The 22,720-nt window shown below is 39.5% G+C and overlaps 1 long non-coding RNA gene and 2 other non-coding genes across 3 annotated transcripts; 2 read left to right on the top strand and 1 right to left on the bottom strand.

The window, feature by feature from the left end:
* The first annotated feature begins 11,856 nt into the window (after positions 1-11,856).
* Positions 11,857-11,928, top strand: Trnag-ucc (transfer RNA glycine (anticodon UCC)). The gene has a single exon. It is a non-coding gene; the product is annotated as a tRNA-Gly (tRNA).
* A 134-nt stretch (positions 11,929-12,062) lies between these two features.
* Positions 12,063-17,767, bottom strand: LOC129763389 (uncharacterized). Its single transcript, XR_008740906.1, has 2 exons — positions 17,578-17,767; positions 12,063-17,517 (listed from the first exon to the last, which is right to left on the bottom strand). It is a non-coding gene; the product is annotated as an uncharacterized LOC129763389 (long non-coding RNA).
* Positions 17,768-18,227: 460 nt separating this feature from the next.
* On the top strand, positions 18,228-18,299 carry Trnaq-cug (transfer RNA glutamine (anticodon CUG)). The gene has a single exon. It is a non-coding gene; the product is annotated as a tRNA-Gln (tRNA).
* The last annotated feature ends 4,421 nt before the right edge of the window (positions 18,300-22,720 follow it).

Here is a 22,720-nt window from a genome sequence, read left to right as displayed (position 1 = left end):
TCTTATCTTTCAAATGAACAGTATAATTATTCTAAGGAGCGTACTTTCTAAATTAGAGTCAGTTCAAGACATAAAACTAGACTTAACAAAAATTCAACAATGTCCTAGTTGAGAATTGACTATATGCGTAAGATTTTTCATCAAATATGATCCTCTATCACCTCCTGAAATATTCTATAATTTATCAGAACACTGGCTCAATTATTTTAAGTTGAGGACTAGTGATGCATAGACAATCTCCTGCAGATGTAAATATTTATTCCTAGAAATTAACGAAATGAAAATACTTTGGAAAAATGATTTTACACGCAATTCTGTGTGAAAAACTATACAGACGTTATTATCATATATTGTTTTCGAGATATAACAAAACGTATAGAAAATTATATTTGATAAAAATCATTTACGCATATCATGGAATCTCAACCATTATGAAATCGTTTATTTTTTATAGTTTTGGCTATGAAGGCTATGAATACCCCGTAATTATAAAAGTTCGATCATAGGAAATAGTTGGTCATTCACAATTTACGTGAAATATTTTTATAATACAGATTTCACTGAAGAAGATCCATGATATGAGAGAAAATATATGAACGTTTGACTGGGCAGTACTCTAAGGCTTCTCAATCCGTTTATTGATAAATACGGAGAGAAAATTCTTCCTGTCCACGTGGACTCAGTCTTTACCCCCTCCCCCCTCTCCGTGGACAAGAGTGGACATTTTCTTACCCCCTACCCCCCCTAAAGTTGTCCACGTGGTATGTGGACAGCCCCTTAATAGATCGCAAAGATGTATGCAAGGTCTGGGCTAAACCATGAATGCATCAAAACTTCCCAACTAATCGCCCTAATTTTTTGGCGCGTCATCAGAGATTTATGTGACACTTTTCTGTGATTCTGGTGGTTTATTCCATAATCGCCTCCTGAAATCTACCCAGTTGTGAACCGTACAACACGGAATTAACCCTTTTGGCCATGTAACTCCTCATAATCGGAGATTCGTTTCCAGTTCCACCATACACACAGCGTCCCTTTTTGTGGAGTCAAGGCTTTGTTATTATTTGTAGTGGTTTATCTTGCTTATTATGATCTTTGGCGAACGATATCGTATTTTACCCATATCCCGTGATTGCTACAGAAATGGGTTGATTTAGTTGTGCCTCGCTGATGAAAATTCAGTCAAAAATTTACAAAATGTAGCAAAAATTTACAATAATTTATGCGGCTTCCAAACATCGAGTTTCTCTGCGATGTTTTTTTTTTCAAAATATTGATTGTTTAATTCTTATGCCTAGTTTACACAGTGTAAGGTATTTCTGAACTGCTACTTAAAAGCCCAACCTCCCAACACTTGTTTGGTGGCTCGTTGAATCTTGAGTTCAAAAAGATTGCAATTAGGTAATTTAGATATTCTCATAAGTGGAGAAAATGACTTTAAGATGCTATCATGCGAGGTCAGTTCGGTGTTCTATATGCAGTCTCATCCTTTTCCAAATCTTTTTTATGCAGCAACGTGCAAAAATATCTCAGATATACAGGAGAGGCCGAAACTTGTAGTGAGTGTCCCCTCTCTCGGATTATCATCTCTGAAGATAGTTCTTAGTTTTTTAATCATGAATGCAAATGATTGATTGATGTTCTTTGCTTTTATAAATTCATAGTTCTTACTCTTACTCGTCCAGAATACTTATTTTCTGAATATATCCACAAAAATCTAATCATTGTAGTAGAAAATCATCAACAGGAAAAAATCTATTCGATTCTATAGATTATTTGCAGAAAACCTTTATTCTTTATTAAAGGATATTGATCTAAACGGTATACTTAATAATCGTTCATTATTTTCATGTAAAAATGTGTTCAAAATGTAACCCTTCATATGTTACATGTACACATGCAGTTTCTTCCAGTTCCGTATTCACAAATAAACAACCGAATATCCGGCTGCAGGATACCCACCGTCTGAAGCGGCGGTCTCTCGCACGCAAACCTGTGTCCCACTGATTGCCCGGGGTTAGTTTTAGCATTAGCGAACGTCGGACGGCATACGTTTGCCTGGTGCATTCCGTTGACCCGGTAATTTTTGTTTTGAAATATATCATTGCAGTTCGAAATTATTGCACCACGATCTGATGAAATTTTCACAACAAAAAAAAACAAAAATTTTGGAAAAGTGGCGATTTATTTCTCAACATAGTCTCCTTTTAGCTCGATAAACTTGACCCAGCGATGCCTCAAATTCTTTAATCCATCTGAAAAATACGTTTTCGCGAGGTCTGCAAAGTAGGCCTCCGTGGTGGCGATGGCCTCATCATTCGACTCAAATTTCTACGCGGCGAATGACTTTTTCAAGTTTGGAAACAAAAAAAGTCGCCGGGGCCGAATCTGCAAAATACGTAGTGCAATTCGACCAATTTGGCCGTGGCGACGGTGGAAGTGTGAGCCGGTGCGTTGTCTTGGTGGAAGAACACTTTTTCTTCGCCAAATGGGGCAGTTTTTACAGCAATTCGGCGTCGAATCGGCCAAATAGTTCGGCATAGTAGAGCCCTGTGACCGTTTTGCCCTTCTCCAGGAAGCCGATGTAGATCACACCTTGTGAATCCCAGAAAACGGTGGCCTCCACCTTTCCGGCCGATGAGACTGTCTTCGCCTTCTTCGGAGCACGTTCGCCAGATGAAATCCACTGTTTCGACTGTTCCTTGGTCTCTGGTGTGTACCAGTGGACCCATGTTTCGTCGACGGTCATGAAACTCCTTCGAATTGCACTTAAACAACGTCAAACACTGCTCTGAAGTGGTCTCACGGTTGCGCCTGTTGTACGGAGTGGGCATAAGCAGCAGCATCCTTAAGTTTTGTCGGCACCCGTCGCGCCGACAGCTTTCTCATACCCAAAATTTCATGCGGGATATGACCCACGCGGTCTTTTGAGATGCCTACTGTTTCAGCTATCTTGCGCACCTTCAATCGGCGGTCTGCCAATACGAGATCATGGATTTTTGTCACATTATCCTCCGTGGTAGCCGTTTTCGGGGCACCTGGGCGTAACTCATCAAAAACCGACGTGCGACCACATTGAGATGATCCAATCTTTCGCGCCATGTACTGTAAGAGTTCATTGAGTTGAGGGTGTATGAGAGTTGTGTGTTTATGAATCTAGGGTTAAACATGGAATAAACATTTCATATTTCTATTCCAACATCAAAAGGAAGAAAAATCGTGTTTTCCAAGGAATTCATCTTATACCAGCCCCATGATAGGAGGCCATGTTTTTGATGCCAACACTAAACGTCAAAATCTTTGTTTTGGTCGTCGCGGTTCAATCGTTTCGATAAGCTAGATAGAGTACGGATAAAAGTTTGTTGATTATCGTGTTTTATGAATTTGGTTTGCATGATTCGTTTGATTAGTTTGGTATCGTCGTGAATTGTTTCTAATATGAAATGTTTTGTATCTGCTTGCCAAAGTGATTTCCACGGGTACAAATATGAGGATGATTTAGAAAATGAACGGATATCCGTGCATCTATTTCCTAAAAAAAATGGAACGACGTATTGCTTGGTTGGAGGCGATAGCGAATGCTGATAAAAAGTTCTTTAATATGATTGGGACTAATCCCAAATCCATTCGGATATGCTCCGAACACTTCCTCGATACTGACTTCTGCGTCGTAAATGGAAAAAAGCGACTGATAGAAACTGCCCTTCCGGTATTTTTCGAAAGTGTATCAAATCAGATCAGCGATGAAGACTTCGGGTCGTATGTAGTATCGCCTTTATCACCTTCATCTATGCTGAATGGCAATATATGCTTGACTAGGACCTTGAGATATGGCCGGTGATAAAAAAAAATGATGATATAACATCAGAAGAAGCTCTTATCGTTTTGTCTAAAATCCAAGCAAAACTGTTGGGATAAAAAAAAATAAAATTATTAAGGAAAGAAAACAAACATATTAAAACAAATTGGGCAGTATGCAGGAGCTTTTAAACAATGTCGCATAGAAAAGAGTACTTTCCGATGTAAGCAGTTCCACTTCAAAGATGAAAATCTTGGTTTGAATATGTTTATATTTATAGATAATTGAAATTGCGTTCGCGATCAAATAGTTACCTTTGCAGTAAAACGTTACGTTGGTTCGCGACTACACTACATTTTTATTCACCTAAGGTCTATTCATTCGTCCGTAGCTACCACACCCTCGAACCATAGTTAGGTGGTACCGAAGATGAGCATGTTTTCTTCGAAAATCTAAAATGAATGTACGTTTGGCTGTTCAAGTTCTTAGTAATAGTGTCGCTATGGCACTACATAAATTAAAAAAATAGTGAATTAAATTTCAAAGATTGTACAGCAACGGTGGATTTTTTGTCTCTATTTAACGACCTATTTGACATCACAAATAGCATGGACACAAACGCTTATAATTTAAAAAAAACCGTTGTCAACTGATAATTTTGTTCTTTATAGTGAGGCCTTCAACTACATTGAAAATCATATAAGCAATCTTACGCTACTGGATGGCTCCAATATTTTACAAGCAAAGTGCAAGACAGGGTTCCTTGGCTTTTTAGTTGATCTTGAAAGTTTCGGATTTATGTCGAAGAAACGAGAGAACTGGACCACGTTTTTACTTATCGGTTCAGTCAAGACCACACTTCTTCGGAGCAATTCAATCAAAGAATGGGTCGAATAATAACCCCAACACTAGTCAGTTTCGAGCGAGCTATAAACGCTTGATTGTGCATAACGCAATCGGAAACGTAATTTCAGGAAACTGCCAAAGTTTTGATGATACCAAAACTATCAATGCTACTAATACGAGAGAATTCATGGTAAGGTTTACCCTACCATTTTCTCACCAGCAATTTTAAACCCTTTTCATTAATCATCCCAATTTCTTCCTTTCAGAACCTTATTTGTGATCACCATAATGTTAATTATTTGTGATCACCATAATGTTAATTATTTGTGATCACCATAATGTTAATTTTGGCAAATATTACGATTTTATTCCGGGCAGATCACTGTTTCGCACACAAAACGATCTCAAAAACTTATTCCAACTTTTCCGGGACCACTCTGGACCAGCGAACCATCACAAAATGGATGTGATTAAAAGAATCATCGTCATCTACATTGATACCAGACTAAAGCTGTATAGCAAAAAACTGATCCCCTTCAAGCCTACGAACAGGCAGAAATTCACTAACTAATTTTGTTTGGGGGAAATTAACACACAACTCTTTCCAAGATACAACCGGTTACTTTATGTTCAAACTATTTGAATGAGCTTAAATAAAGAAACGTAAAGGATGAAAAAAAATTACTAGAATAATGTTTTTGTCCGCATAACCATCGTCTTTTTATAAGCGTCTGCTAACGGCTGAATTGGAAACGCTTTCATAGGCAGGTAAATGTGACCGAGGTTTACGTAATGGGCTCTAAACATATTAGGCTGTCAAAAAAGTCCTGCGGTATTTTTTTGAATTTTCATTTGTTCATAAAATTAGTTACAATCATCTGTTTTAAGTCAAATATGCGCCGTTTTGTTCGATGACTTGTTCCCAACGAGATGCCAACTTCATAATACCCCTGTTATAGAAGCTCGCTTCCTTATTGGCAAAAAAATCGGATAGCCAATTTTCACAGGCCTCTTTTGTGGCTAACTTCTGACTACCTAGCTCGTTCGCCATGGACAAAAACAGGTGGTAGCCACTTGGTGCAAGGTCGGGACTATACGGCGGATGCAAAAGAACCTCCCATCCGAGCTCCCGGAGCGTGTGTGGCCTGGCGTTGTCCTGATGGAAGACAATGCGGCCTTTGTTTATCAAAGATGGCCTCTTCTTCATGAGTGCTACCTTCAAGCGGTCCAGTTGTTGGCAGTACAGGTCCAAATTGAGCGTTTGGCCATAGGGAAGCAGCTCATAATAGATTATTCCTTGACAATCCCACCAAACACACAGCAGAACCTTCCTGGCCGTTAATGAGGGCTTGGCCACCGTCTGAGCCGCTTCAGCGGGCTTCGACCACGACCGTTTGCGCTTCACGTTGTCGTAAGTGACCCACTTTTCATCGCCAGTCACCATCCGTTTCAGAAACGGGTCGATTTTGTTGCGATTCAGCAGCGATTCACATGCGTCGATACGGTCAACGATGTTTTTTTGCGTCAACGTGTGTGGCACCCATACATCGAGCTTCTTTGTGAATCCAAGCTTCTTCAAATGGTTAATAACGGTTTGATGACTTATCCCCAGCTCTTGGCCGAAGCTACGGCTGCTACTATGCCAGTCTTTCTCGGCTAATTCAGCGATTTTGTCGCAATTTTCGACGACAGGCCTTCCGGAGCGTGGCGCATCTTCGACGACCTCTACACCAGAACGAAAACGTTGAAACCATCGTTGTGCGGTGGAAATGGAAACTGTATCGGGTCCATAAACTGCACAAATTTTATTGGCAGCTTGAGATGCATTTTTGCCTTTGTCGTAGTAGTACTGTAAAATTTGTCGGATTTTCTCTTTATTTTGCTCCATATTTGCGACACTATAACTCACGAACGACTTAACCAAACAAAACACTGTCAAGGACTATATTATAGCGCGCAAAAATACCTTTCCAACAAGCTATAGTATGACTCGATACAATGAATACAACTAGAACTACGCGCTTACAACGACACCTCGCGGAAATACCGCAGGACTTTTTTCGACAGCCTAATATTTTTTTTGTGGATAAGTTGGATTCACTGCTAAATTGTGTCACTTGAAATTAGAACTAAAATTCATGTCAAACATGTAATTACTTTAATAAAGAGAAATTTAATCAATTGTAATGATAACGGTTGTAGCGGTCGGCACAACTTGAACATGTTTCACCTTGAATCATTTAATCTTCTTGAACATGTCTTTCATAATTTTATTTCATATGTAAAAACTAAGAAATAAGATGTTCCCAAATATGCAGTTGATTCGTTGATTTGAGTTGTTTGTTCACAAAACAACAACAGCTGATCAGCTGTCAGTGGGGGGCAAAATCTATGTTTGAACTCTACTGACACAGACATGCTGGCACTTTCAGATTACATGCAGTGAGATATGCAGTGCCATAGAGCTGTCTTGTACCGTCATGAAAACATTTGATTAAATGAATTAATTGAAAATTATTATTGGAAAATTAACAACTGATATTCATCGAGAACTCCGCTGACAATAATTCTGCAAAATCCCAATTCTAGAAAAGAACGATTCGGCTGGACCTGATGTCATCATCCTATTTAGTCACGCTTCTCATAAATTTACGATCACTAATTTGACAACTTTGAATAGGATCCTATGTTTATAAAATTTGTCAGGTGGTTACTATCGAAAAGATCGAAAAAAAAAAAGAATGAATCGATTAGGATTGGGCGATCTTGGATCGATTTTCAGAAGATCGATTTCTTCCATTTCGATTTCTGATTTTTTGGATCGATTCTTCGTACCCGAAAAAATCGAGACGATCGATTTTTTTTCTTTCGATTTTTTCGATCTTAGATTTTTTTTATTTTCAGTGTACATTGATATTAATCTCACTACCTTACAAATTTTATAAACATAATGTCGACGTTTAGATCGCTTTCGAGGATGTCAAATTAGTGATAGTGAATCTAGGAGAAGCTGATGTGTATGTTTAGTTTAGGATTGGGCGATCCTGGATCGATATTTAGAAGATCGATTTTTTTCGATTTGTTTTCGATCTGAGACAAACTTTTTGTAAATTTGTTTTTCAGTATACATCGATTTTAATCTCCACAAAGATCGCATAAGAAATTTTATAGTGTAATGGCAACGTTTGACCGCTTTGAAGCACTCTATTTGGCTTGCTAACAAAGTCAGTTTGATTATTCTTGGATTTGATTCCGTACAGATTTTAACAGGACCAGAACTACCGACAGCTACTAAGGGTTGTTGTTGATGCCTTTTCAATTAATTTATTTAATTGAATGATTCTATGATGGTACAAGTTGAATGCTCAGGAAAACATTTTTTTCGGAGATCTAATTTTTTGTGGTCTTTATGTTGAGAAGCAAAACAAATTGCTTTTGATTTTCAAATAGAATCATGTAATTTTTATTCTATGTTTAAAGAAAAGATGATACTCAGATAAAATGAGTAGATAAATTAGAAAAAAATTAGTGGGTTATATCTATGATATAACCGCAAGGTTCACGTGGAACTACCTTAGCTTAGCAATCATTCGTTTGTATTGATTAAATTCTTGATTGAATGAAACAGTTTCCAAATTCAATTGAGTTCAATATATTTGCTCTGTGAGTGAAAAAAATGAACAAATGCCGTGTAAAGTCAATTCATTTATTGTGATTGATTGTTCTTCGTTACAAGTAAATTTAATGACGGACCTTTTACGTTTGGTATGATGACTAGAACAAAATATATGTACGGAAGAATTATCAAACGTTTGATGAACCAGCCTAAGGCTGAAAATCTTTCCAATAAAGGCAAAAAAAAATTATCAAACGATTATTTTATTTTACATTTCCCTCTGAAGTTTACATCCCAAAAGTGTACATACTTCTCGAATCTCGAATTTGCTTGAAACTGGGAAGTTCATTCGCTTCTAGTGGCTGCACGATTTTCCCAGGTTCCTAAGTTTAGAAGATCATGTTAGGACAGACATATTTCACTCTGCACAAAGGCAAGCAAGGACAAAAGTACTCGCAGTTTGCATTTATTTGCAGAGCCGATTTCCCCAGAAACCTCGGTTTTGAAGTCTGTGTTAGGGAAACACATTTCAATCGGAACAAAAATACCCCCGATTTGTATGAATTCGCAATGCCGATTTCCCCACGCTCCATGGATTTGAAGTCTGTGTTAGGGAAACACATTCCAGTCGGAACAAAAATACCCCCGACTTGCATGAATTTGAAATACCGATTTCTCCAGGCACCTTGGTTTAGAAATCTCTATTAGGGAACACATTTCGGTGGGAACAAAAGCTCCCCCTACTTTCGTGTGTTCTTTTTCTTCTTTTTGGCTTTAAGAGGGTTTAAACTTTTCAGTTCACTCGCCTCTAGGCTCTTTCGTGTGCTTGCAATGCCGATTTCGCTGCTTGGTTTTAAAGTCTGTGTTAGGGAACATTTTTCGATGAGAACAAAAGTCCCCCTACTTTCATGTATTTGCAATGCCGATTTCCCCAAGGCTGCTTGGTTTTGATGGCTGTGTTAGGGAAACCGTAAATCGGGCCAATCAAAACGATGCAGTTAGGGCGTTTAGATAACGCCTAATATATTACAGTTATTCAATTGTTTATCTAATGAAAAACAACATTTTGTTAGTTGCGATAGATGCGTAGAAATATTCCCTATCAAGTGATGCAAACATCTCTCCTATCCAGTACGAAATGTTCGAGCTGGTTCCCGGAATAAATCGCCACAGAAAACGACTGCAACAGAAACCACCGCTTATAAAATGTGTAGTAGGCTATAAATATTGTGGCGCGGTATTGTATTTCAAAACAAGAATTAACCGGGCAAACGTATCGCCCCAGGCAAACGTAACGCCCCGGGCAGACGTATACCGTCCGACGCTCGCTAGAGCTCGGTCGGACATTGCTAAAGGATCGTATCCTATGTTTCAAACTAACCGGGCAATCAGTGGATCCCAGGTTTGCGTGCGAGACACCGCCGCTTCCGACGGCGGGTCGGCGGTGGACTCGGATTGCGTCATCTTGGCGGCATGGGCCGCCTCGATTCCTTATCCTCGCCAAATGGGGACTTCGTCCCCATTACATTGTCCTCAGAATAAATTTCGAAAAACGAGAACAAGAGAATAAATTTATAATAGAAATGTGAGGCACATGATGTTTTTCCCGCGCCAAATATTTCTAGCCTACTACACTTTTTCTAAGCGGTTGTTTCTGTTGCAGTTGTTTACTGTGGCGATTTATTCCGGTCACCGTTCGAGCTATAAGCATTCGAAATCTTTCATTTTTTCCTGCATGTTCTGTGTTTAGGTTTTCATTTTACCCTCCATATATTCCGGTTAGACGTAGTCCCACGTCAAAAATGCTTTCGATTCGGCAAAGATAGATTCTCTTGTACCGATTTAATCAGTGAATCGATCCCTACGCCGTTTAGAAAATCGATTCGTCGAGATCGATCATTTTATAAAGATCGCCCAATCCTAGAATCGATCAAAAAAAATCGGAAATCCGAGAGGTAAAGATCGATCCAAGATCGCCCAATCCTAGTCTGATTGTGACCTTACACTTTTTTTGAGTGGTTTTTTTCTGTTGCAGTTGTTTTTCGGGACATTTTTTTACGGTAATCCAATAGCTCAGTTTGTGATGGACAAGGGAGACCATCTTCCCTATTCACTGTTCACCCCATGATGGACCGTTCGGATGAAATCCTGCACACTTTTCCCATTTTTCATTTTTCACGGTTTTCCTCATTGCAGTTTATTTAAATTAATTTGTCACTATACTTTTTAGGTGTTTTGAATTTCTTACAATATACGCAGTTTTCCTCTGTAATTTACTCATCTGTGTTTTGCTTTCTTCTTTAAAATACGTAATAGCTATATAATATAGTTATCGAATACCTAGGTTCATCCATCCGCTCCGGTTCGGATTTCCTCCTCATTTCCGCTTCCTAAACGTATAGTCTCGCTCTTACAGATCCGCACAGATAGTGCCCGATACGGACTGTTTTTCCGTCGGCCGCACCGGACTCTTTCCGTTTGAGTCTTTTGGGTTGTATGTCGTGCCTGTTTTGGGTTGGTTTTATTCTGTTTTACGATGCAGCAAATTTGGTGTGACTTTGTTTGTTTTTATCTGTGATTCATATCGTTTCATATTCTGTCACGGTTATTTAGAGTCGCTTTCTTTTAATCTTTTCAACTGAAACTTTCGTTCGATTTTTTTTTTGTTTTCACGGAAATGATAACAGAACAACTTACAATCTTTTGTAAGCACCAGTTAGTGTACACCGATATATTTATGATATATATTGAGAGAGAGGAGAAACTCAACTGAGGCGATCCGGGAATAATCTTGAAACTATACATCTTAAACTTTGTCCCAAAAAGTTCACCACCTCCGGGTCAGGAAATGTAACATCAATCGCTCAGCTCTCGTTCTCCTCTTGTCGCAATCTACTATGTGACGAAAGAACTATTACAACAACAACGAAAGACTAAAATCAGAGGAATTATTCAAGCGGGGCATATCGTTAAGAACTCTCCGCTCTCGTCTATTATTTTTATACACAGTTTGTATGTTTTAATTACAATATTTACAATGTAGTTCGCTTTCACTATGGGGCGCCTAGATTCGCCTCTGCCAACAAAATTCAACAGTCCGCGCAACCTCATCTCCACCGCGTTTACTCCCTATTATGGTATAAAAATATTTTATTTTGATTCTTGTTCCTTTGGACAACCCCAACCCCAACAGTCGCTTTTATCGTGTTTTATTTTCCCCCCATAGATTGTGTGAAAATATATGTCCTTTCTATTTGCTAAAATTGCTGAAACAATGCGCGCGTAAGCTGCAACGAGACGAACTTTGTTTTTTTGTTTTCCGACGGACTGCGTTTGTGTGTTTTTGTATATGCTTTTTAGTATGTTTTTTTTTGCTAGTAATTATTGTTTTAGTTTGCTTGTGATTTTTGACAATCGAGAGCTTGTTGTGAACAATGTTGGGTTAAATTTGATTTTTTAAATTTATTTTCAGGGGGTTGAGCGAAAACGGGTGATTTGCATGTTTTGCATTGCGCAGCCATGAACATCAAAAACTTGTGAGAGTGAGCATCGCCTTGAGAGGACCTCTTTAACGTTAGTAGCCTGTAATACGCAGGCGTCGGTGGTGTAATGGTCAGCATAGTTGCCTTCCAAGCAGTTGATCCGGGTTCGATTCCCGGCCGACGCAGGATGCTTTTTTTGTTGTAGGTTGTAATTATTTTTTTTCCATAACTCATCGCTGTGCTGTTATGATCTTGTCATACGGACTGCCCAACAGGGTTGCCATAATAAAATCTGTGTTTTTGGTCTGAAAAATCTTTCTTTTCTTTTTTCTTAAAATTTAAAAGTACAATTTTGAAGCATAATTTTAGCTTCAGTATTATTGATTGACATAGCGATTATTGATTAGACGTATCCACGTAAAGCCAGTTGTTATAAATTAAAAGGTAACAAAATAAGGAAATAATTCAAAAACTGGAGGACTGTCAACGCTTGGAAAGGGAACATAAAGTTACTATGTTGTTAATTCTTAGGATACGGAACAGTTTCGATATAATTTTTCGTTAAATCGTTAGAGGAGATGGAGCAGCTGAATATCGATGTGGTACTCAAGTCGGAGAACCCGCCCAACGTCCCCCAGCTGCGTCCCATCGAGAATTTCTGGGCAAACCTGAAGCGTAAGATCTACTCCAACAATTTTGTCACGAGAACTAAGAAGGAATTGAAGAAAGAACGAAAGAAAACGAAGAAAGAACTCAAAAACATGCCTACACGGATGTTTTCGTCCGTCATGGCGAATGATCCGGTTAACTGCCGGAAGGCCGCTCGCAAGGGCGCAGAATTTTTTTTTGAAAGTAAGCTAATATAATTACCTTCCATGGGAAATTTATCAAACTCAATTATCTGTCTTAGTTAATTTTTATCACCATCCGAAAAAAGTCCATTTTTTTAATGCAAACATTACTTAGAGCAGAGTTTCCGTGAACTTCTCAGAGCTCTCGATACACTTCAGCCACCGTTTTCGTTGAGCGGACGATAAAAAACAACACTTCCTGAAAATGTGGTCCCAAAGTTTGACACAAAATCAGATACTTATGTGTATATGACGCCGAAGCGAAATCACTAATGTGCAGTGTTTGGATTTCGATCAAAATCGAATGATACACAATGTGTCATGCAAGTAAACTCTCTCGAACATATAACCAAATATGAGAGGATCATTCAGATACTTGTATGAATGTCAGTAATCACTTGTGTAACATTTGATGATTAAACTAAGAGAGGAACGAAGACTGTTGTTTGCATATTCGAGCTGTATCAAACATGGCACACTATTTTCGCAGCCTGCATACAAGTTTGAACCGCATATATCGACCCGTTCTATTATAGCGAAACGCACTGCACAGACAAGTGCAAAGCAATAAATCATACAAGAAAAATTACGTCATCATTCAGTCACTATTTGCGGAGAGCAACGAATGGGAAAAGAGATAAAACGTGAGAGTTTTTGCTTCTCACTGGAGCGGTGTTGCTAGTAAAACTATGCGGTCTATGTGAATATACATATTTCAAGGGATAGCGGCGTTAAAAATGGAAAATATAATCTGACTACCCTTCTCTTAGCCTCTATCGAGCTAAATAATCATACAGTTTGCACTCTCTGAGACTTAAAAATCAAGATCTGCTACATTAGCTGAATATGAATCTTTCGCTTTGCGTGTTCCGTACGATCCTGCTGTTTCATGATGCATGGAGAGGTCGATATGCATATGTTAGAGGCAAAGAAGAAAATAAGCTTTCTGACCAAAAGCGTATATGATAGCTTTGCTTGCATGCTGGTGTGCAATGCAAATATTGTAAGTGCGAGCCGATGCAGAGTTGTCTCGTTCTCTTTTGTGTCGTGATTTGCAACACATAACAACAAAAGAATACCGCTGGGGGAAATGTTTCCTGAAAGATCATATTTGAACGAACGAAAGCGATTTTTTCAATGAGTGGATCATTTGGCAAACACTGCTAATGTGTCAAAGCGGTTTGTTTACCATATGTTTAAAATTGGTTAATGAATCTGAATCTGTGGACCAGTGGCGTAGTCTACGGGGGGGTTTGATATGCTATGCATTACAATTCCACAATCTTTGAATGGTTTAAGTTGATGAAAATTGCAAGCATTACCATATTCCCATACTTTTGTTCTTCCATTTGTGTGCTTGCTTAACCGTGCTGTCAATAACGGGCAACTTATGCAGCCGCGAGAATAGAAACAACGAAGGGTGATAGCGAAGAAAGAATATTTCCCCACTCTTGCACAGTAAGTACGCTGTCGCTAGCGTATAAATATTGCATCTCCTCTGAGGAGAATTCTCAGTCTCTTTCTATAACCAAAACAGGAAACATCGCTCATCTTGCTCGTTTTGTGTTTTATGTTTCCCCTCGAGTTGTGGACGTTGAACAATATTTCACTCGCTGTGCATCTGACATTGCAATCAACACATCGAACACAACAATTTTTTTACAACTGTTGAATCAGTTTACTCGTTTCCCACTGGTTAAGCTCATCGCTGAGATACGTTTCTGAGCCACACAGGAGCGATTGGGAAAAGGTTGTCGCAAACTCGATGATGTGCTCATTATAATGTTGTGAAACCAATTTATGCAAACTTCGGTGGGCTGATAAAAGCCAATGAAGTTTTAAGCAAATCTGCCGAGAACTCAGAGTCGACGTGTGACCAAGTGAGCTGCCTGTTTTTTGCTTGTTTTCAATCGTTTCCATCGGCTTCAGTCAGCAAGAAATTTTGAACCTCAAATGTTATTTTTACGCAAGACGGCGCATTAGTAGTAGTGATCGCTTCATACATAGCTGACTGCGTTGGCCCTGTGACTTGAAGATGCAGAAAAGTGTTTGAAAGACGAAAGGTTTAAACCCGATAATCATTATTGCTTGATTCGTAATGTTCAAATATGTTCTTGCAGAAATCATTTCCCTCAGTGGCTTTTGTTTGTTGTTACATGACACAAGCGAGAACGAGAGAACTCTGATTCGGTAGTCCCAGTTCTAGAAAAGAACGCTTCAGCTGGACCTGATGTTACCATCCAAATTTGTCACAGTTTTCTTTGTCAGCCTAGTGAATGTGATGGTGCAAATATAACTTGTAACCACCTAATGACCAAACTTACAAAACTGCTTCTCCTAAATTTACGACCACTGATTTGACAACTTTGAAACGGATCCAATGTTAATGAAGTTTATTAGATGGTTTTTAGAGAGATTGGAAACAATGTTCACTGAAAAAAAAGTGCGATCAAAAAGATAGGATAGGGAAGATCTAAAGGAAGGATCAATTTTTGCGAGAATCGATCCAAAAAATCGGAAATTGAAGAATAAAATATCGATCTTCTAAATATCGATCCAAGATCGCCCAATCCTAAATACACAGGCATGCGAACTAGAACGTCATGATCGCTTTCGGTGCGGAATCTACTATATCTCGCTGGCACTAAAAATATGTTTAAATTTAATAATAATAATAATCAATTAAAAATCATTCTGACAACAGTTAGGCTGGTCATCGTGCTAACCTAGGGTAAGCCACAATTTTTGAAAACAAAGTTTGAGTGGAGCGGGTGACACCCGTCCCGTGCCTCAATCAATCGCGGTATCTCAAGGTAACGCGCGCTCTCACAAGCATTGATCACGGGTCTTTTGCTGCGTACACGCGTGTGCAATTGTTGCTACCTGGTTCAGTTTCGTTCCTTCTCTTCATTATTTTTCCTGCTCGGTGTCCTGTCTTCTGGCTTACTTCGTACTGCGTGGATGGTGGCAAGGATAAAACGTGTTTTACAATTATGTTATTGCACACATACTCTCTCTCTAATTATGCAATTGTTTCGGGGCTATTATTAAAGCTCTCTTTTTCTATTCTTCCTCTCTGGGTTGCTTTCTTCTGTTCTTACCTAATTCTACGTACGATTTCGCGTGTCCGTTTCCGATGATGATGATTATGACGACAATGGCGCTTATAAAGTGTGTGTGTGTTGGATGTATGCTTGCATGTATATATACGGAGTATATTGACATCAAATGATAGGCTTTGGAAATGTGGCGTTGCGTAACGGGTTAGATAAATGCGCTTCTTCTCAACGCTTCCATTGCGGACGTTATAAAGTATAAATAGCCTTTTCTTCTGGTTTTTTTTTGTTTACCAATAGTTATAACAACAATATAGACTGTAGAGAGTGATTCCAATCGGTATATGGGTCGGTCTGAGAGGTTTAATATAGAGTGTGGTAGAGAGAAAGAGGTTTGTGGAGCCATAAACATGAGGAAATGCAAGGGAGGGAGGGGCCTATAAGAACAACTATCTAAGTTTAGTTAGTAGTTAATGAGCCGGTTGCTTTGATTGAACCTATTAAATACGCTCGAATGACTATCGCTATCGATTGGGATGCATCATAGTAGGCGACAAAGTATGGGTGGAGGAATAAGGGTACACACATTCACGTTGGTTTGATACTGCTGAACACATACAATCGATTAGAAAACTGCGCTTTCTTCTCACGATACACAATCAGTGCTATAAAAAACTGTACACGTTCCAGAACAAAAGCACAAACACGTGGAAATTCACATCCTTAAATCACCTACACAATAATATGTGACAGTAAAGCTATAATGCGAATTTGTGTTATTTTAAAAATTCGGCGATCCAGGTATAGATCACGCTGTATCACGGAAAAAACAATGAACTGAAGGGCTAACATCCCCATTCATACAACAACGAAGAAATATTTCACTAAAAGCTCTCGGTTACGATAAAATTACAAAAATATCCGACACTGAACGGTAGTTTTAAACTGGTAAATATACGTTATCCTTATTGTACGAGTGTTCATGCGGTCGCGGAAACTTAGAGCTGAGGAATCAAAGGATTTTCTCCTTCTTCTCTATGTATGTATTTTTCGATGTGTTTTGATGTGAATACCTCCTTCTGCGCTTCTCTATTTCTTGTTCTGTCTGCGTGTTTGGTTCTATGTAATCATTACTGTTTATTTTATACATTTTTGTGACTAAACTAGCATAAACTGATCTCTTTTAACAATAGAATCTACTCTGTTGTCTCCTTTCGTATTAAATAATCTCTTTTTGCTATACTCTTGTACCACTATCTGCTTTCATCACTCTCGAGGACCATGGTTCTGCGTAAAAATTGCGCACTGAGTATCAAACTCATATCGGAAACTCCCCGCTGGGAGTGTAAAACAGGAAAAAAATACTATGCTGGAGAAGAAATATAAATCAGCGCCAGTCAACGAATTCTATACCTAGTAATTTCATCTTTTTTTTGTTTGTTGTTGTTGCTGTCTTCATGCGCTTTCGCAGCACTCATAAGTTTCTTTACCTTAATCATAATAATTACTATATTTTCATCTCTTGCTTTGTATATGTATAGAATTTCCGCTAAAAATATGTACCGTATTCTGTTCTTTTTTCCGTTTTTTGCTTACAAAACTAATTAAATGTTAATTTACCATACGTCCTCCTCCGCAGGCGTTCACGCTTGTCGATATTTTACGGTTGCACTTCTCCGGTTTTGCCGAGTGAAGGATGGATAGAGGAGTTTGCACTCACAAACTAAAACCCCGAGAGAGAGAATAACAAATTGCAATCGAGCCGAATGTGCCTCTTTTGTGTGGGTGTGCGCGCATAAGTGCAGCTCTCTTATTGGGTACATGCTTTAATCGCTTGTTTAGCTGGCAGCAATCGAAACGTTATGAACTAAAATTAAAAAAAAACAATTTTGCTAATCATAACGAACAAATTATGTTGTAACAGAACGCATTCATCCTCGCGGCCGCCGCTGAACATGGCCGCCATTGTCGTCGGCGTCGTCGATGCCGTTGGCCAGCTTTCCTTCCACTCTCTCGCAGTTCCCCGGGGGATCCTTACACCCAGTAATAGTTGGAGTCGTAATAGCGTAGTAGTTGTAATGGTAGTTAATAGTAGTGGTATCAGTACTCGTAAAAATTGGTTACAATATACAACAACTAGTAGAACAACATCTACTGGAGCCGCCTTTACTCTTTTGCCGCTGATCTGAAATGAGCAGGAAAACATTGATTAGAGGAAAAATCGCTTATCGCGCGCGTTCTGGGTGATTGATTAAAAATAATAATTGAATTCACACACACAAAGGAGACTAACCTTGCGAGTTTGGCTCGGGTAGATTATCACGTGGCACCAAATGCATTACGGTCGTTTTGCCCAGCGGCAGACCCAACGCTCCGAGCGTTACGTTGCAGTGCAGGAATCTGCCCTGGTAGATAAGTCTTAGGATCTCCGCCTTTGCCACCGCTTCCGATTCCCAATCTGTGCGAGAAAAAAGGATAAAAACAGCATCAGTATCTGGATCGACATAATTCTTAGTTCAACTTCGTGTGTCAAGGCAAGCTTTGTCGGATTAGCTTCTGTCGACTTATACGCCAACTGGTTCCATGGTGTAATGGTTAGCACTTTGGACTCTGAATCCAACGATCCGAGTTCAAATCTCGGTGGAACCTGAAGTTGATTTTTTTATTTCTATCTTGGATCGAAGACAAAAAACAACTTTCGTTCACGAAAACAGGAAAATACATAAGCAAAGTTTTATCGCTTCTATCACAGAACGAAATTTAGGGGAGAAGCGAGCAAAGGAAAATTTATATTCATCATTAGGGGTGGTGTGGCCATTTGGGAATTTCGCCACTCCCTTTCGCAATGCGCTACGAGACGAATTTTTGTTTTTCTCTTTTCGTTTTATTTACCTTGTCACGGTACGTCATTAGGAAGAAAATACAAGAGTCGACGTCGGACGCGGAAGGTGGGCCAATGGTTTGTTTATTTCCAAAAGTTGATTAAAATGGTGCATTCATAGGGAGACACTGTGTGTCTGGCACAGATGATGGACATATTGACCGTTCAATTAGATGTATAATAGTGCCAATCTAAAAGCTAAACATGTGAGAATGAAAATGAAAATTTTCGAACGCTTATTATTCGACCATTTCTTGATAGGCCGCAAAGATGTTTGCATTAATTGATTGGATTTCTCCAAGCGTTTTAAAGGGTGTGTCACATCAAATTGCATCACGGAAAAAACGCTGTAGAAATTTAATTTTTAGGAATTATATCTTCAGCTTTGGCTTATAATCAGATAAGAGTGTATAGATCACGTTGGCCATGCTTCACTGTCAATTTTTCGTAAATTTGGAAAAATGTCGTCGAACGAAAAAGAGCGTCGTGAATTAATCCTGTGCACTCATTTCGAGAATCCGGAGTTGTCACATCGGGACATCGGTAAGATGCTGGGAATCGTCCAATCCACGGTCAGCAGAGTACTAAAACGATACTTCGAGAACCTAACCATCGACCGGAAGGTGAAGAACGGCAAAAATGGATGCTCCGTCAGTGAAAAAGATCACAAGCGCGTAGTTAAGCAGTTTAGACGTGATCCGAGAAGTTCGGTCCGGGATGTCGCCAATAAGCTGAATTTGTCAAGTTCATTCGTCCAGCGGACCAAGCAGCGGGAGGGCCTGCGTACATACAAGGTTCTGAAGGCTCCTAACCGCGACGAAAGGCAAAACATGGTGGGGAAGACGCGAGCCCGGAAGCTGTACACCGAAATGCTGACGAAGCCGCATTGCCTGGTAATGGACGACGAGACCTACGTCAAAGCGGACTTTCGTCAGCTGCCGGGTCTGTTGTTCTTCTCCGCAGAGGACAAATTCAGCGTTCCGGAGGAGATTCGCAAGCAGAAACTATCCAAGTTTGCCAAAAAGTACATGGTGTGGCAAGCGATCTGCTCTTGCGGAAAGCGGAGCGCCCCCTTCGTGATGACCGGCACGGTAAACGGGCAGGTTTACCTTAAGGAGTGCCTACAGAAGCGTTTACTACCACTATTGAAGCAGCACGAGGGTCCGACCATCTTCTGGCCGGATCTCGCTTCGTGCCACTATTCAAAGGACGTGTTGGAGTGGTACGAAGCCAACGGGGTCTCTTTCGTGCCAAAGGAAATCACCCGCCCAACGCGCCGGAGCTTCGCCCAATAGAGAAATATTGGGCGGTTATGAAGCAGGCCCTCCGGAAGAACCCAAAAATTGTCAAATCGGAGGCGGACTTCAAGAGAAAATGGATTTCTGTTAAAAAAAAACTACAACCTGACGTTGTACAGAACCTTATGGACGGGGTAAAGAGGAAGGTGCGAGCATACGGGCTTGGGCTCGAAGCATGAATAAAAAGAAAATGCCAAAAGTTGTTTAATAGTTTTTATTTTACTGTCTAAAATTTTCAAAAGGATCGGTCTACTGGGCGAATTTCTACAGCGTTTTTTCCGTGATGCAATTTGATGTGACACACCCTTTATTGATTCAGTAGGAGGAAAAAAATCCACTGGACGAAGCGAAACCTGCAGTTGAGCATCAAAGAAAAACTTAAACGACGATTGCAACAATCAAAGGTATCAACGTCCAGCCCAAGCTCAAGGTCTATGAACGAATTGATGAAAACCCTCGGACAAGTGTTTTCGTACAGAGGGCATCAAAGGCAAATACTGTAAGCCCAACATAATGAGATCTGATGTAGATTAGAAGGCGACAGAATTAACATTCTCTGTGTTCTTCATTTTATCGTAGTGGAATCACACCTCTAGACATCGTTCGTACAACGAAAACCAACCAGCACAAGCGTTCAACATAGCGTACCGAGCCATACATTGGAGGTTTGAAGCGACTAAGAATATCAACACTCCCTTTCTTGGTGACTAAATAAACGAAAATATTCTGTAATTCTCAATAACCTCGAAAAGAGTTGCACTGCTTCATTATGATCGAGATTCGCACCAATGCCAACCTTGTTGAAGGCAGTTTGGCGATTGGCTCGCGAACCAAAATAACTCACAACATTCCAGCACGACATTCACTATGGTTTAGCTTGATGTTCCTTGAATAATTATGCATAACCTTAACGCCTGCTTCGCCATAGCGTCAGTTGGGTACATTGATGCAATGTCAAAGGCGCCAACGAAGCCTTTACGATGACGCAAAACAAGTGATGTTAACTGCTTCGAATAATGAAAAGTTGGAATATTTGCCTCGGCAGAGATCCACTATTCATACCCTAGCGCAAATATTCCTTTTCCGCTACCTCCCTCTTTGTTTATATTTATTATCGCGGCTGCATAATTTACACCACCAAACAATCGACCCTATGATGGTCAAAATATTAGGTGAAATGTAGAAAATTGTTTAAATTTTTATAAAAAAATACCAAAATTGTTTTGAAAAAAAATTTGCGGAAAAACAATTTTTAAATTGAAATTAATTTTTCTCAAAAACGTATTTTTTTTTTAATTTTCAAAAAAAAATATGAATAGCCCTTACAATTTCCAACAAGTCATCCATACATCAAAAGATGGGCACTTTTACAGGGAAAAAGTTTTTCTAACAACAACTTTTTCATGTTTTCTTTGAAAAAAATTACAACTAATCCTAATTTTATTTAAAGTCAAGATAGCGATATGGTGTATTCGACAAAATTTTGGATCTCATTAAAATATGAATTTTCGTTGAAGACGTCAACTTTCTATCTTTTAAATTTTCTGGGATATAGGGCATTTTGAAATAATGCCCTACACGTAACATTTTTGTGTGTAAATTTACGCGTTTGACATGTTCTTGGGTCTAATTTTTTCAATGAGAAATGAATATATAGGATTTGAGCAAAATCGGAGCAATTCATTTTCTAGACAGATCCTATTTTTTTTTATAGATTTGCTGTATATGTACCATATATTTATTTGTTGTTTCGTCTTCGATAAAACTCGCACAGACTACTCTATCTAATATTTTTAATACTATACTATAGGGGAAGTTAAGGCAATATTAGAATCATGGGAAAGCGGATGGCACCAATATCACACATAAATGTTTTGGGGGGAAATCAATTTACTATTATGAGAGCTTATCCCGCCCGAAGCTAAACGCCGACAGCTTTTGTTTCACCGCCAGGGGACTACGGAAAGTAATTAAAAAGGGATTATCCCATTGCGTGAAGCCGCAGAAGCGGCAGGAGCAGTACACCAAGGCTCTAGACTCTCTGGGCGTCTTAACTACGCCCAATCCGGACAGCTCGAGACAAGAACTCATTGTTGATTCTCGTGCCGCACGAAATTGATTAATTCCAAGTCCCCATCTTTCCGCTGCCATCTTTTGCCATTGGAATCCTTCCCCCACCCCATTTACGGCCAGAGAACCTATGGTTCTTAATTTTTGTGTTAGCAAGCGCTAATGAAGACAAATTACCACATATACATCTTTCTATTAGAGATTGCGTTTTATTCTCGGTTCCGGATAAGATGGACAGCCCCGTCCGACAACATCAGAAGGATGAATTTGGGGATGGATTTTGCACGTTCCTCGCGAGATTACATTCTTTTCCACGGGGGAGACGGACGAACGGTGGGGGAGTTAGGGGTAGGAATTTGTAGAATTCCGTGCGTAGCGTGGAACGGAGGAACAAGAAAGAAGTACGACCCCTGTTTTCCGGATTAATACAAACATTACGCGTGCGGTTCGAGTTTGTGTGTGAAATTTATATTTGTGTTATAAAAACTTCAAGTTTCGCGAATTCATTCACTGTTTGTCTGTTCAAGCGTAATCTCTGGCTGCCGAAATTTCACATCCAACATTCAACAGAGTGTTTGGGCAATGAGTAATTCCTTTTGTTGAAGATTCATAAGCAATCAAATCCATAAAAAAATCGTTCATTCAGAGGCAGACATCGAGGCTCCGAAAAATATAAGATAGTTGTCAACAAAACACCCACTGGACACGAATGGGAACGCGTCGGTCGCGTCGTATGGTGTGGAGGAACATGACTAATGACTAAAATGGCCAAAAATAAAATTCCAATTGTTGGTGAATTACCGCGGTACCAACCCGCCGCC

This window comes from Toxorhynchites rutilus, chromosome 1 (genome assembly GCF_029784135.1).
Source record: "Toxorhynchites rutilus septentrionalis strain SRP chromosome 1, ASM2978413v1, whole genome shotgun sequence".
Lineage (NCBI taxonomy): Eukaryota > Metazoa > Arthropoda > Insecta > Diptera > Culicidae > Toxorhynchites > Toxorhynchites rutilus.
Note: the sequence above shows the minus strand (reverse complement) of the source record. Positions and strands in the feature narration are given on the sequence as shown.